The sequence below is a fragment of the Pleurodeles waltl genome, chromosome 12 (assembly GCF_031143425.1).
Source record: "Pleurodeles waltl isolate 20211129_DDA chromosome 12, aPleWal1.hap1.20221129, whole genome shotgun sequence".
Lineage (NCBI taxonomy): Eukaryota > Metazoa > Chordata > Amphibia > Caudata > Salamandridae > Pleurodeles > Pleurodeles waltl.
Genome location: NC_090451.1, coordinates 906,867 through 922,855, shown reverse-complemented (window position 1 = coordinate 922,855; position 15,989 = coordinate 906,867). Strand labels below are relative to the sequence as shown.

Sequence of the window (15,989 nt, the reverse complement as noted above, 5' to 3'; positions counted from 1 at the left end):
TGTATTATTTTAGACAATATCCCATGCCAAATGTTAATAATCCAATTTCCCACTGAAGCAAATCCTTTCCCAACCTTTTTCCAAACACCTGGTTCTTTCAAATCCTTCAAGTCCGTACTATCCCTAGTCAAGTTAGTAAGCATACTTCTAATCTCATTACTATTATCTGGTATGTAAACGCAACAATTACACCCATTGAGCAATCTACAAACTCTGCCATTTTTCACTAAAAGAATGTCTAAAGCAAGCCTGTTTTGAAGAGTCATAGCCCCCTCCGCAGCAAGTTCAGTATCCATCAGGAGTGTAGCCCCTGAAAAGTTTGTCAGCATGTTATCCTCAATAGTAGACAACTTTTGAATCTTACGGAGTTCATAATTACTCCCACTGAAGAAATTATCGTCCCAAATATGTCTCCTACTACACCAGCAGCAGTCTCATTCTTATGTCTAGTACGATGTAATTCAGACAATTTTGGTAACCTTTTCAAATCGTCAAGTTGATATATCTTTGGGAAAACTATCCCCAAATAACATGTCCCATACTATCCCTTTGGAAGACGGTAATAAGCATTAAGTCCACATATATAATAAATCCCGGGGATTGCTGGATCCTGTCCATTTAACATGAACGTCCATTTACTCTGAAACAAAAACAGACTACAACGAATCCCATATGTTAATGATAGTCTATGATAGGTAACCCCCTCTTGTACCGAAACAGAATCTGTGTACACACAAAACAATCTTTTGCATCCATTGTGTCAACATACTCACTCAGCAAGCGATAGAAAACATCAGTGGATAGTTCCCCTTTCGAGGTAGTTCCCTCATGCAAGTATCTTGTATCCAGCTCAAACCTCTCCCAGGCTGTTAGTGCAGTGGTAGTCTCAGGAATTGTAGCATTGTTAGTCCCACTTTTATCCATTAGTGTCATACTCACAACCACAACCCTAATGAATATTTATTACATGAACCTTTTTTGCAAAAGTATTTGGTTCAAGTAAACTTAAAGTGTTGGGATTCAAGCCCACGGATCCAGAGAGACTGGAGCCTAAATCTAGCCATTTTAGCCTGCTCAGCCACGCTACCTCACATCTACAAGCTCACAACTATAGTAACTTGGCCAAACACTGTGGACACCCGCTGTGGTGACCTGGCCATGCAGGGTAACGCAGCATTCACCGACAGTTGAGCGAGTTACAGGTGAAAAGCAAAGTATAATAACTGTCTGCATATAATATATGTCTTTCCTTATTTATTCTTCTTCCCCATTGTATGTTTGCTCTCTGCTTTAGAAACGCGAGCTGTCATCACTGCAAGGAAACGTATCACACAGCGTTCTTCTGTTTACACTCACTGAACTTTCAGCATCACAGTGACCCCTCTCGTCGCCTCTATAGTTAGACTTCAAGACAGCTGGTTTGTTTACCGATACAATTCTTGTCACCTTAGGTTGTGTTTTTTTAAAATAAGAAGGCTCGGTCCCACTGTCTGGCTACCCTTATATATATACGTCACCACTTTACATAGTCTCACCTCTCGCTATGTGGATCGTAGGTGCAGAAGGCAGAGAGTGAGACATTGATGCAGACAAAATACGTTTTTGAGTTGAAAAATACTGGCAGCGGTGGGATTCGAACCCACGCCTCCAAAAAGACTGGAGCCTTAATCCAGCACCTTAGACCGCTCGGCCACACTACCCTGTGCAAACCTGTTTCTGTAAGCTTTCTGAAGTGAGATGTTCTGTTGTATAGGGGAGTTGGAGAATAAGGGTGTATAGCCTGTGAAGTGATCCTAGGAAAGTCACCGCCAACAGCAGCAGGCATGTGATACATTCAGTAGGTCAGGATTGGCCCGGGCCATGGGAGGTGTCAGTGAGCGCCAGTCCTGAGAGTCAGTAGGAAGACAACCCTTACATTGGCGTCCCGCACGCGCTGCTTCTCTTTCTTTAAGGATAAGGAATCAAACTATCTACGTCCCTCAACTTACCAACCCTCCGCCTCAGGAAAGATTTTGTGATTCATGAGCAGAACCCGGCTGGCGCTGTTTACAGTAATGCCTAAGCACAGTACTCAACTGAGCGGTGTTTCCAAACTGACCCGTTGTACTGCCGGAAATACCATGGGATATGTCATTTAACTTTCACATAAAATAGGGTTAACCCAGCCCTACCACATACTAAAAACTAAAGACGGAACAATAAACCGACGAGGATGGGATTCGAACCCACGCGTGCAGTGCACAATGGATTAGCAGTCCATCGCCTTAACCACTCGGCCACCTCGTCTTCAAAACACCATCTTTCAGGAGTACAAAATATGGTAGCCAAAATGTGTTCTATTAGGTGATACTTGTCTAAACATAATAAAGAGCATATATTCACAGATTGTTATGTTAACTTGTAGTCTTCAGCTTTGCTCTATACGACCTTGTTGTCCATCCCTACTTCAGCTTGAATTTATATGTTAAATGTAATGTAATCATGAAAATTACACTTTCCAAACGTGTTCTATCCATATGTGATGTACTATCACACTACCCTCAAATGAGCTAAGATTGCTTTAATTCAGTTGTACGTGGATTTAAAGTGCAATAGCATACAAATATTGTACTGGTATGGCGCTTTCGAGTCTCTAGGTGTCAGTTATTGGTGGTGTGCTTACATGTCAACATTAGGCAGCAAATAGTACACAATTAAGGAAAACTGCCTTCCCATTTAATGTGCATTGTTCTGCAAAAAGTTTTAAGTAGGAGAAAGTAAAACTTAGTTTATAAAACCACCTAAACTGGGAGTATTGCCGCTACAGCTATGACACTTCAGTTTAAAAACGTACGTGCATCAACAAGAAATATTTTTGCGCTAAATAAATTGCTGTCCGACTACTCACGTAATGCATAAAACTGAGGCAGTCGTAATTACAATACATTGAAGTAATATTTTGGTAGTTTTTGTTGACGATGACTCCGCAGCAAGCGATCAGATTACTTTTTATTAGTGAAGGCGCGTCAGAGCCTTGATAAGTAAACTTACAAGGAGACACGTCTAGGTCGATGAACCTTTTAGACCAGGTTCGGGGACTTCCCAGTACGAGATGTCTTTTGGCATCACAAATCAATAGATCAATATCTCAACAACAATCGCAATAACTAATCAGCATGCTAATCAATAACCTTTAATGAGAGTCAATAAAGTGAACACACCATGATCTTTCAGTCATGAATAACCACACCAATTTAGTTAAGTGTTAGGATATTTATTTCCCTACTGGTTACAATCTAAAGTCATTTCTGTTAATCTCATCAGCAATTCATCTCATTAGTAACTCTTCAGATTTGCAATTAGAAACGCAATTAATCAATGCATAGAGAATATTCACTCAGTATTAACACATAATTATTAAGAAGCAACTTAGCAAAGTCTCAGTAGTGCATAGTTCAACAAAGCAAGAACTCAGTCATTTGTCTATTTGCGTCAGATTTTAGTGAACACCTTAAATAACCTCGTATTAGCATCAGCATGTTGGGCTTCATGCAAAACAATTTAGCAAACACAAATTTGGAAAACATCTAACTATGGCCTCTATCAAAGAGCAGTTGGTACCTAGAAAGAAAAGGCAAACAGACAATTACAATTTTCATCAGATAGTTACCCATCCAACGGATCAGCAAACAGCGTCAGTCTTCGTCCTCGGGACATCAGTCGTTTGCATCATCAGCAAAGAAAGGACAGGGCAAAGTATCAGTATGGCATAGCTAAGGAACAAGAACTTCCCTCATATAGAGGAGAAGTAAGTATCAGGTAAGGAATAAGTAAAGGGTGGTTTAGAGTAACAGGGCGAACAAACGGCAAAGTCTCAAACGAAATGGCCTAAATGGCTCAGTAGAATGGCAAAGAATGGCTTGGAGTGGAATGTCCAATAAATGCCTGATTTCTCCTCGGGTCATGTGGTTAAATCAAAACTGTCTAATTTACTCCTAATTCCTCAATGGATAATCATTGGTGCATCGCCATCTCTGTCCAATAATCTTCACCAGAGTTTTACACAAACCACAGTTCTCATGTCGTTGATTGGCCCATGTTATTGACGTTTTCATCGGTTGGAATGTCAGGTAAGAAAAGTTACATTTTACGCTACAGTCAGTAGTTCCATTGTTTTCTCCTACTCCAGGCAGCCTTACACCTGTTACAAATTACACTGTTGCATTCAGCAAGAATGTCTCCTTGAGCAAGTAGGGTCCCATGAGAAAGAATTTACTACAGCTACACACATCTCTAGCTTCTGGGAAAGTACAGTTTCATGTCCTTCAGGAAAATAGCACATTCCACGTTAGAAAAAGACAGTTTAATATGAGACCAGGCAGCTAGGCACAGACCTTCGCTAAACTAAGGCCTACTGCTTAATGAACAAACTCCTAATACATAACTCCAATTTTGATATGTTAATACAAATTAAAAACATTAGTACATAATTAATTCAGCATTAATAACTTTCATTAGTCTTCGTATACATTGGTAGCCACTCCCCGTGGGCACATTTCAAACTTGTGCATTATTTCTACGTTAACACATTTTTTATGCAGCTTCATTACACAATATATTGTAAGCTTTTCATGTTAATATTAATTTTAAAAGACACACTCCAGCAATCCCTCCTCTGATGACTCTTGTCATCACACAAATCTTCCCTACTAATTTTACATACTAAAATTCCCTCATATCAATCTCTTCCCTTCTTGGTTTCCCCTTTGATCTTGCCCTGAATAATTTTTCCCTTTGTTTTTCTTCCCTCCTCCTATTATTTTTCGCCATCTTCAATTTTATTCTTTTACTAATTTTACATGCCACCCATGATCCAAATAAGCAATCTATAACAATCAATATCCCCTGTATTGTTTTATACAATATCCCATACCAAATGTTACTAATCCAATTTCCCACTGAAGCAAATCCTTTCCCAACCTTTTTCCAAACACCTGGTTCTTTCAAATCCTTCAAGTCCGTACTATCCCTAGTCAAGTTAGTAAGCATACTTCTAATCTCATTACTATTATCTGGTATGTAAGCGCAACAATTACACCCATTGAGCAATCTACAAACTCTGCCATTTTTCACTAAAAGAATGTCTAAAGCAAGCCTGTTTTGAAGAGTTATAGCCCCCTCCGCAGCAAGTTCAGTATCCATCAGGAGTATAGCCCCTGAAAAGTTTGTCAGCATGTTATCCTCAATAGTAGACAACTTTTGAATCTTTATGGAGTTCATAATAACTCCGACTGAAGAAATTATCGTCCCAAATATGTCTCCTACTACACCAGCAGCAGTCTCTTTCTTATGTCTAGTACGATGTAATTCAGACAATTTTGGTAACCTTTTCAAATCGTCAAGTTGATATATCTTTGGGAAAACTATCCCCAAATAACATGTCCCATATTATCCCTTTGGAAGACGGTAATAAGCATGAAGTCCACATATATAATAAATCCCGGGGATTGCTGGATCCTGTCCATTTAACATGAACGTCCATTTACTCTGAAACAAAAACACACGCTTACATTCACTCATTCCCACAAACACATTGTCATAGTATGATTTGGTCTTGGATATGCAAAGCTTTCCTACATGTAGTGCGTCTAAAGCTAACTTCCCTTGTTCTCTAATTGCACTATAACCGTCACTACTAGCAAAGGCCCGTTGCTGTAATCCTTTCTCTAGTTTACCCTTCAATGCCCTTCTTCTCTCTTCCTTGTGATCTAAAAAGCTTTTCTCTACAGGTGTAAGCAAACATGTCAAATTATTGTGGTGTGCAGAAGATGTACTAATTGTTAATGTCGCCTGAAAGAATCCTTTAACTAACTTTATGCTATAGTACTTAGCTACCCCACTCACATCCTCTATGATAGGCACATTAGAAAACACAAGATCATGATTTGAGTAAAAATATTGAATCTCTTCCTGGTTATAGAATCTTGTTAGTAACAGACTACAACGTATCCCATATGTTAATGACAGTCTATGATGGGTAACCCCCTCTTGTACCGAAACAGGAATCTGTGTACACACAAAACAATCTTTTGCATCCATTGTGTCAACATACTCACTCAGCAAGCGATAGAAAACATCAGTGGATAGTTCCCATTTCGAGTTAGTTCCCTCATGCAAGTAGCTTGTATCCAGCTCAAACCTCTCCCAGGCTGTTAGTGCAGTGGTAGTCTCAGGAATTGTAGCATTGTTAGTCCCACTTTTATCCATTAGTGTCATACTCACAACCATGACCCTAATGAATATTTATTACATGAACCTTTTTTGCAAAAGTATTTGGTTCAAGTAAACTTAAAGTGTTGGGATTCAAGCCCACGGCTCCAGAGAGACTGGAGCCTAAATCTAGCCAGTTTAGCCTGCTCAGCCACGCTACCTCACATCTACAAGCCCACAACTATAGAAACTTGGCCAAACACTGTGGACACCCGCTGTGGTGACCTGGCTATGCAGGGTAACACAGCATTCACCGACAGTTGAGCGAGTTACAGGTGAAAAGCAAAGTATAATAACTGTCTGCATATAATATATGTCTTTCCTTATTTATTCTTCTTCCCCATTGTATGTTTGCTCTCTGCTTTAGAAACGCGAGCTGTCATCACTGCAAGGAAACGTATCACACAGCGTTCTACTGTTTACACTCACTGAACTTTCAGCATCACAGTGACCCCTCTCGTCGCCTCTATAGTTAGACTTCAAGACAGAAGGTTTGTTTACCGATACAATTCTTGTCACCTTAGGTTGTGGTTTTGTAAAATAAGAAGGCTCGGTCCCACTGTCTGGCTACCCTTATATATATACGTCACCACTTTACATAGTCTCACCTCTCGCTATGTGGATCGTAGGTGCAGAAGGCAGAGAGTGAGACACTGATGCAGACAAAATACGTTTGTGAGTTGAAAAAGACTGGCAGCGGTGGGATTCAAACCCACGCCTCCAAAGAGACTGGAGCCTTAATCCAGCGCCTTAGACCGCTCGGCCACACTACCCTGTGCAAACCTGTTTCTTCAAGCTTTCTGAAGTGAGATGTTCTGTTGTATAGGGGAGTTGGAGAATAAGGGTGTATAGCCTGTGAAGTGATCCTAGGAAAGTCAGCGCCAACAGCAGCAGGCACGTGATACATTCAGTAGGTCAGGATTGGCCACGGAGCATGGGAGGTGTCAGGGAGCGCCAGTCCTGAGAGTCCGTAGGAAGACAACCCTTACATTGGCGTCCCGCACGCGCTGCTTCTCTTTCTTTAAGGATAAGGAATCAAACTATCTACGTCCCTCAACTTACCAACCCTCCGCCTCAGGAAAGATTTTGTGATTCATGAGCAGAACCCGGCTGGCGCTGTTTACAGTAATGCCTAAGCACAGTACTCAACTGAGCGGTGTTTCCAAACTGAGCCGTTGTACTGCCGGAAATACCATGGGATATGTCATTTAACTTTCACATAAAATAGGGTTAACCCAGCCCTACCACATACTAAAAACTAAAGATGGAACAATAAACCGACGAGGATGGGATTCGAACCCACGCGTGCAGAGCACAATGGATTAGCAGTCCATTGCCTTAACCACTCGGCCACCTCGTTTTCAAAACTCCATGTTTCAGGAGTACAAAATATGGTAGCCAAAATGTGTTCTATTAGGTGATAGTTGTCTAAACATAATAAAGAGCATATATTTACAGATTGTTATGGTAACTTGTTGTCTTCAGCTTTGCTCTATACGACCATGTTGTCCATCCCTACTTCAGCTTGAATTTATATGTTAAATGTAATGTAATCATGAAAATTACACTTTCCAAACGTGTTCTATCCATATGTGATGTACTATCACACTACCCTCAAATGAGCTAAGATTGCTTTAATTCAGTTGTACGTGGATTTAAAGTGCAATATCATACAAATATTGTACTGGTATAGCGCGTTCGAGTCTCTAGGTGTCAGTTATTGGTGGTGTGCTTACATGTCAACATTAGGCAGCAAATAGTACACAATTAAGGAAAACTGCCTTCCCATTTAATGTGCATTGTTCTGCAAAAAGTTTTAAGTAGGAGAAAGTAAAACTTAGTTTATAAAACCACCTAAACTGGGAGTATTGCCGCTACAGCTATGACACTTCAGTTTAAAAACGTACGTGCATCAACAAGAAATATTTTTGCGCTAAATAAATTGCTGTCCGACTACCCACGTAATGCATAAAACTGAGGCAGTCGTAATTACAATACATTGAAGTAATATTTTGGTAGTTTTTGTTGACGATGACTCCGCAGCAAGCGATCAGATTACTTTTTATTAGTGAAGGCGCGTCAGAGCCTTGATAAGTAAACTTACAAGGAGACACGCCTAGGTCGATGAACCTTTTAGACCAGGTTCGGGGACTTCCCAGTACGAGATGTCTTTTGGCATCACAAATCAATAGCTCAATATCTCAACAACAATCGCAATAACTAATCAGCATGCTAATCAATAACCTTTAATGAGAGTCAATAAAGTGAACACACCATGATCTTTCAGTCATTAATAACCACACCAATTTAGATTAGTGTTAGGATATTTATTTCCCTACTGGTTACAATCTAAAGTCATTTCTGTTAATCTCATCAGCAATTCATCTCATTAGTAACTCTTCAGATTTGCAATTAGAAACGCAATTAATCAATGCATAGAGAATATTCACTCAGTATTAACACATAATTATTAAGAAGCAACTTAGCAAAGTCTCAGTAGTGCATGGTTCAACAAAGCAAGAACTCAGTCATTTGTCTATTTGCGTCAGATTTTAGTGAACACCGTAAATAACCTCGTATTAGCATCAGCATGTTGGGCTTCATGCAAAACAATTTAGCAAACACAAATTTGGAAAACATCTAACTATGGCCTCTATCAAAGAGCAGTTGGTACCTAGAAAGAAAAGGCAAAGAGACAATTACAATTTTCATCAGATAGTTACCCATCCAACGGATCAGCAAACAGCGTCAGTCTTCGTCTACAGGACATCAGTCGTTTGCATCATCAGCAAAGAAAGGACAGGACAAAGTATCAGTATGGCATAGCTAAGGAACAAGAACTTCCCTCATATAGAGGAGAAGTAAGTATCAGGTAAGGAATAAGTAAAGGTTGGTTTAGAGTAACAGGGCGAACAAACAGCAAAGTCTCAAACGAAATGGCCTAAATGGCTCAGTAGAATGGCAAAGAATGGCTTGGAGTGGAATGTCCAGTAAATGCCTGATTTCTCCTCGGGTCATGTGGTTAAATCAAAACTGTCTAATTTACTCCTAGTTCCTTAATGAATAATCATTGGTGCATCGCCATCTCTGTCCAATAATCTTCACCAGAGTTTTACACAAACCACAGTTCTCATGTCGTTGATTGGCCCATGTTATTGACGTTTTCATCGGTTGGAATGTCAGGTAAGAAAAGTTACATTTTACGCTACAGTCAGTAGTTCCATTGTTTTCTCCTACTCCAGGCAGCCTTGCACCTGTTACAAATTACACTGTTGCATTCAGCAAGAATGTCTCCTTGAGTAAGTAGGGTCCCATGAGAAAGAATGTACTACAGCTACACACATCTCTAGCTTCTGGGAAAGTACAGTTTCATGTCCTTCAGGAAAATAGCACATTGCACGTTAGAAAAAGACAGTTTAATATGAGACCAGGCAGCTAGGCACAGACCTTCGCTAAACTAAGGCCTACTGCTTAATGAACAAACTCCTAATACATAACTCCAATTTTGATATGTTAATACAAATTAAAAACATTAGTACATAATTAATTCAGCATTAATAACTTTCATTAGTCTTCGTATACATTGGTAGCCACTCCCAGTGGGCACATTTCAAACGTGTGCATTATTTCTACGTTAACACATTTTTTATGCAGCTTCATTACACAATATATTGTAAGCTTTTCATGTTAATATTAATTTTAAAAGACACACTCCAGCAATCCCTCCTCTGATGACTCTTGCCATCACACAAATCTTCCCTACTAATTTTACATACTAAAATTCCCTCATATCAATCTCTTCCCTTCTTGGTTTCCCCTTTGATCTTGCCCTGAATAATTTTTCCCTTTGTTTTTCTTCCCTCCTCCTATTATTTTTCGCCATCTTCAATTATATTCTTTTACTAATTTTACATGCCACCCATGATCCAAATAAGCAATCTATAACAATCAATATCCCCTGTATTATATTAGACAATATCCCAATGCAAATGTTACTAATCCAATTTCCCACTGAAGCAAATCCTTTCCCAACCTTTTTCCAAACACCTGGTTCTTTCAAATCCTTCAAGTCCGTACTAATCCTAGTCAAGTTAGTAAGCATACTTCTAATCTCATTACTATTATCTGGTATGTAAGCACAACAATTACACCCATTGAGCAATCTACAAACTCTGCCATTTTTCACTAAAAGAATGTCTAAAGCAAGCCTGTTTTGAAGAGTCATAGCCCCCTCCACAGCAAGTTCAGTATCCATCAGGAGTATAGCCCCTGAAAAGTTTGTCAGCATGTTATCCTCAATAGTAGACAACTTTTGAATCTTTATGGAGTTCAAAATAACTCCCACTGAAGAAATTATCGTCCCAAATATGTCTCCTACTACACCAGCAGCAGTCTCTCTCTTATGTCTAGTACGATGTAATTCAGACAATTTTGGTAACCTTTTCAAATTGTCAAGTTGATATATCTTTGGAAAAACTATCCCCAAATAACATGTCCCATACAATCCCTTTGGAAGACGGTAATAAGCATTAAGTCCACATATATAATAAATGCCGGGTATTGCTGGATCCTGTCCATTTAACATGAACGTCCATTTACTCTGAAACAAAAACACACGCTTACATTCACTCATTCCCACAAACACATTGTCATAGTATGATTTGGTCTTCGATATGCAAAGCTTTCCTACATGTAGTGCGTCTAAAGCTAACTTCCCTTGTTCTCTAATTGCACTATAACCGTCACTACTAGCAAAAGCCCGTTGCTGTAATCCTTTCTCTAGTTTACCCTTCAATGCCCTTCTTCTCTCTTCCGTGTGATCTAAAAAGCTTTTCTCTACAGGTGTAAGCAAACATGTCAAATTATTGTGGTGTGCAGAAGATGTACTAATTGTTAATGTCGCCTGAAAGAATCCTTTAACTAACTTTATGCTATAGTACTTAGCTACCCCACTCACATCCTCTATGATAGGCACATTAGAAAACACAAGATCATGATTTGAGTAAAAATATTGAATCTCTTCCTGGTTATAGAATCTTGTTAGTAACAGACTACAACGTATCCCATATGTTAATGACAGTCTATGATAGGTAACCCCCTCTTGTACCGAAACAGGAATCTGTGTACACACAAAACAATCTTTTACATCCCTTGTGTCAACATACTCACTCAGCAAGCGACAGAAAACATCAGTGGATAGTTCCCCTTTCGAGTTAGTTCCCTCATGCAAGTATCTTGTATCCAGCTCAAACCTCTCCCAGGCTGTTAGTACAGTGGTAGTCTCAGGAATTGTAGCATTGTTAGTCTCACTTTTATCCATTAGTGTCATACTCACAACCACGACCCTAATGAATATTTATTACATGAACCTTTTTTGCAAAAGTATTTGGTTCAAGTAAACTTAAAGTGTTGGGATTCAAGCCCACTGCTCCAGAGAGACCGGAGCCTAAATCTAGCCAGTTTAGCCTGGTCAGCCACGCTACCTCACATTTACAAGCTCACAACTATAGTAACTTGGTGAAACACTGTCGACACCCGCTGTGGTGAACTGGCTATGCAGGGTAACGCAGCATTCACCGACAGTTGAGCGAGTTACAGGTGAAAAGCAAAGTATAATAACTGTCTTCATATAATATATGTCTTTCCTTATTTATTCTTCTTCACCATTGTATGTTTGCTCTCTGCTTTAGAAACGCGAGCTGTCATCACTGCAAGGAAACGTATCACACAGAATTCTACTGTTTACACTCACTGAACTTTCAGCATCACAGTGACCCCTCTCGTCGCCTCTATAGTTAGACTTCAAGACAGCTGGTTTGTTTACCGATACAATTCTTTTCACCTTAGGTTGTGGTTTTTTAAAATAAGAAGGCTCGGTCCCACTGTCTGGCTACCCTTATATATATATACGTCACCACTTTACATAGTCTCACCTCTCGCTATGTGGATCGTAGGTGCAGAAGGCAGAGAGTGAGACACTGATGCAGACAAAATACGTTTGTGAGTTGATAAATACTGGCAGCGGTGCGATTCAAACCCACACCTCAAAGAGACTGGAGCCTTAATCCAGCACCTTAGACCGCTCGGCCACACTACCCTGTGCAAACATCTTTCTGTAAGCTTTCTGAAGTGAGATGTTCTGTTGTATAGGGGAGTTGAAGAATAAGGGTGTATAGCCTGTGAAGTGATCCTAGGAAAGTCAACGCCAACAGCAGCAGGCATGTGATACATTCAGTAGGTCAGGATTGGCCCCGGGCCATGGGAGGTGTCAGGGAGCGCCAGTCCTGAGAGTCCGTAGGAAGACAACCCTTACATTGGCGTCCAGCACGCGCTGCTTCTCTTTCTTTAAGGATAAGGAATCAAACTATCTACGTCCCTCAACTTACCAACCCTCCGCCTCAGGAAAGATGTTGTGATTCATGAGCAGAACCCGGCTGGCGCTGTTTACAGTAATGCCTAAGCACAGTACTCAACTGAGCGGTGTTTCCAAACTGAGCCGTTGTACTGCCGGAAATACCATGGGATATGTCATTTAACTTTCACATAAAATAGGGTTAACCCAGCCCTACCACATACTAAAAACTAAAGATGGAACAATAAACCAACGAGGATGGGATTCGAATCAACGCGTGCAGAGCACAATGGATTAGCAGTCCATCGCCTTAACCACTCGGCCACCTCGTCTTCAAAACACCATCTTTCAGGAGTACAAAATATGGTAGCCAAAATGTGCTCTATTAGGTGATAGTTGTCTAAACATAATAAAGAGCATATATTTACAGATTGTTATGGTAACTTGTTGTCTTCAGCTTTGCTCTATACGACCTTGTTGTCCATCCCTACTTCAGCTTGAATTTATATGTTAAATGTAATGTAATCATGAAAATTACACTTTCCAAACATGTTCTATCCATATGTGATGTACTATCACACTACCCTCAAATGAGCTAAGATTGCTTTAATTCAGTTGTACATGGATTTAAAGTGCAATATCATACAAATATTGTACTGGTATGGCGCTTTCGACTCTCTAGGTGTCAGTTATTGGTGGTTTGCTTACATGTCAACATTAGGCAGCAAATAGTACACAATTAAGGAAAACTGCCTTCCCATTTAATGTGCATTGTTCTGCAAAAAGTTTTAAGTAGGAGAAAGTAAAACTTAGTTTATAAAACCACCTAAACTGGGAGTATTGCCGCTACAGCTATGACACTTCAGTTTAAAAACGTACGTGCATCAACAAGAAATATTTTTGCGCTAAATAAATTGCTGTCCGACTACTCACGTAATGCATAAAACTGAGGCAGTCGTAATTACAATACATTGAAGTAATATTTTGGTAGTTTTTGTTGACGATGACTCCGCAGCAAGCGATCAGATTACTTTTTATTAGTGGAGGCGCGTCAGAGTCTTGATAAGTAAACTTACAAGGAGACACGCCTAGGTCGATGAACCTTTTAGACCAGGTTCGGGGACTTCCCAGTACGAGATGTCTTTTGGCATCACAAATCAATAGATCAATATCTCAACAACAATCGCAATAACTAATCAGCATGCTAATCAATAACCTTTAATGAGAGTCAATAAAGTGAACACACCATGATCTTTCAGTCATGAATAACCACACCAATTTAGTTAAGTGTTAGGATATTTATTTCCCTACTGGTTACAATCTAAAGTAATTTCTGTTAATCTCATCAACAATTCATCTCATTAGTAACTCTTCAGATTTGCAATTAGAAACGCAATTAATCAATGCATAGAGAATATTCACTCAGTATTAACACATAATTATTAAGAAGCAACTTAGCAAAGTCTCAGTAGTGCATGGTTCAACAAAGCAAGAACTCAATCATTTGTCTATTTGCGTCAGATTTTAGTGAACACCTTAAATAACCTCGTATTAGCATCAGCATGTTGGGCTTCATGCAAAACAATTTAGCAAACACAAATTTGGAAAACATCTAACTATGGCCTCTATCAAAGAGCAGTTGGTACCTAGAAAGAAAAGGCAAACAGACAATTACAATTTTCATCAGATAGTTACCCATCCAACGGATCAGCAAACAGCGTCAGTTCTCGTCCTCGGGACATCAGTCGTTTGCATCATCAGCAAAGAAAGGACAGGGCAAAGTATCAGTATGGCATAGCTAAGGAACAAGAACTTCCCTCATATAGAGGAGAAGTAAGTATCAGGTAAGGAATAAGTAAAGGGTGGTTTAGAGTAACAGGGCGAACAAACGTCAAAGTCTCAAACGAAATGGCCTAAATGGCTCAGTAGAATGGCAAAGAATGGCTTGGAGTGGAATGTCCAATAAATGCCTGATTTCTCCTCGGGTCATGTGGTTAAATCAAAACTGTCTAATTTACTCCTAATTCCTCAATGGATAATCATTGGTGCATTGCCATCTCTGTCCAATAATTTTCACCAGAGTTTTACACAAACCACAGTTCTCATGTCGTAGATTGGCCCATGTTATTGACGTTTTCATCGGTTGGAATGTCAGTTAAGAAAAGTTACATTTTACGCTACAGTCGGTAGTTCCATTGTTTTCTCCTACTCCAGGCAGCCTTGCACCTGTTACAAATTACACTGTTGCATTCAGCAAGAATGTCTCCTTGAGCAAGTAGGGTCCCATGAGAAAGAATTTACTACAGCTACACACATCTCTAGCTTCTGGGAAAGTACAGTTTCATGTCCTTCAGGAAAATATCACTTTGCACGTTAGAAAAAGACAGTTTAATATGAGACCAGGCAGCTAGGCACAGACCTTCGCTAAACTAAGGCCTACTGCTTAATGAACAAACTCCTAATACATAACTCCAATTTTGATATGTTAATACAAATTAAAAACATTAGTACATAATTAATTCAGCATTAATAACTTTCATTAGTCTTCGTATACATTGGTAGCCACTCCCCGTGGGCACATTTCAAACGTGTGCATTATTTCTACGTTAACACATTTTTTATGCAGCTTCATTACACAATATATTGTAAGCTTTTCATGTTAATATTAATTTTAAAAGACACACTCCAGCAATCCCTCCTCTGATGACTCTTGTCATCACACAAATCTTCCCTACTAATTTTACATACTAAAATTCCCTCATATCAATCTCTTCCCTTCTTGGTTTCCCCTTTGATCTTGCCCTGAATAATTTTTCCCTTTGTTTTTCTTCCCTCCTCCTATTATTTTTCGCCATCTTCAATTTTATTCTTTTACTAATTTTACATGCCACCCATGATCCAAATAAGCAATCTATAACAATCAATATACCCTGTATTATTTTAGACAATATCCCATGCCAAATGTTACTAATCCAATTTCCCACTGAAGCAAATCATTTCCCAACCTTTTTCCAAACACCTGGTTCTTTCAAATCCTTCAAGTCCGTACTATCCCTAGTCAAGTTAGTAAGCATACTTCTAATCTCATTACTATTATCTGGTATGTAAGCGCAACAATTACACCCATTGAGCAATCTACAAATTCTGCCATTTTTCACTAAAAGAATGTCTAAAGCAAGCCTGTTTTGAAGAGTCATAGCCCCCTCCGCAGCAAGTTCAGTATCCATCAGGAGTATAGCCCCTGAAAAGTTTGTCAGCATGTTATCCTCAATAGTAGACAACTTTTGAATCTTTATGGAGTTCATAATAACTCCCACTGAAGAAATTATCGTCCCAAATATGTCTCCTACTACACCAGCAGCAGTCTCTTTCTTATGTCTAGTACGAT

At 39.5% G+C, this 15,989-nt stretch overlaps 5 non-coding genes across 5 annotated transcripts; all 5 read right to left on the bottom strand.

The window, feature by feature from the left end:
* Positions 1–1,618: 1,618 nt before the first annotated feature.
* On the bottom strand, positions 1,619–1,700 carry TRNAL-AAG (transfer RNA leucine (anticodon AAG)). Its single transcript has one exon. It is a non-coding gene; the product is annotated as a tRNA-Leu (tRNA).
* Positions 1,701–2,204: 504 nt separating this feature from the next.
* Positions 2,205–2,286, bottom strand: TRNAS-GCU (transfer RNA serine (anticodon GCU)). Its single transcript has one exon. It is a non-coding gene; the product is annotated as a tRNA-Ser (tRNA).
* A 4,654-nt stretch (positions 2,287–6,940) lies between these two features.
* TRNAL-AAG (transfer RNA leucine (anticodon AAG)) lies at positions 6,941–7,022 on the bottom strand. Its single transcript has one exon. It is a non-coding gene; the product is annotated as a tRNA-Leu (tRNA).
* A 505-nt stretch (positions 7,023–7,527) lies between these two features.
* On the bottom strand, positions 7,528–7,609 carry TRNAS-GCU (transfer RNA serine (anticodon GCU)). The gene has a single exon. It is a non-coding gene; the product is annotated as a tRNA-Ser (tRNA).
* A 5,242-nt stretch (positions 7,610–12,851) lies between these two features.
* On the bottom strand, positions 12,852–12,933 carry TRNAS-GCU (transfer RNA serine (anticodon GCU)). The gene has a single exon. It is a non-coding gene; the product is annotated as a tRNA-Ser (tRNA).
* Positions 12,934–15,989: the final 3,056 nt, after the last annotated feature.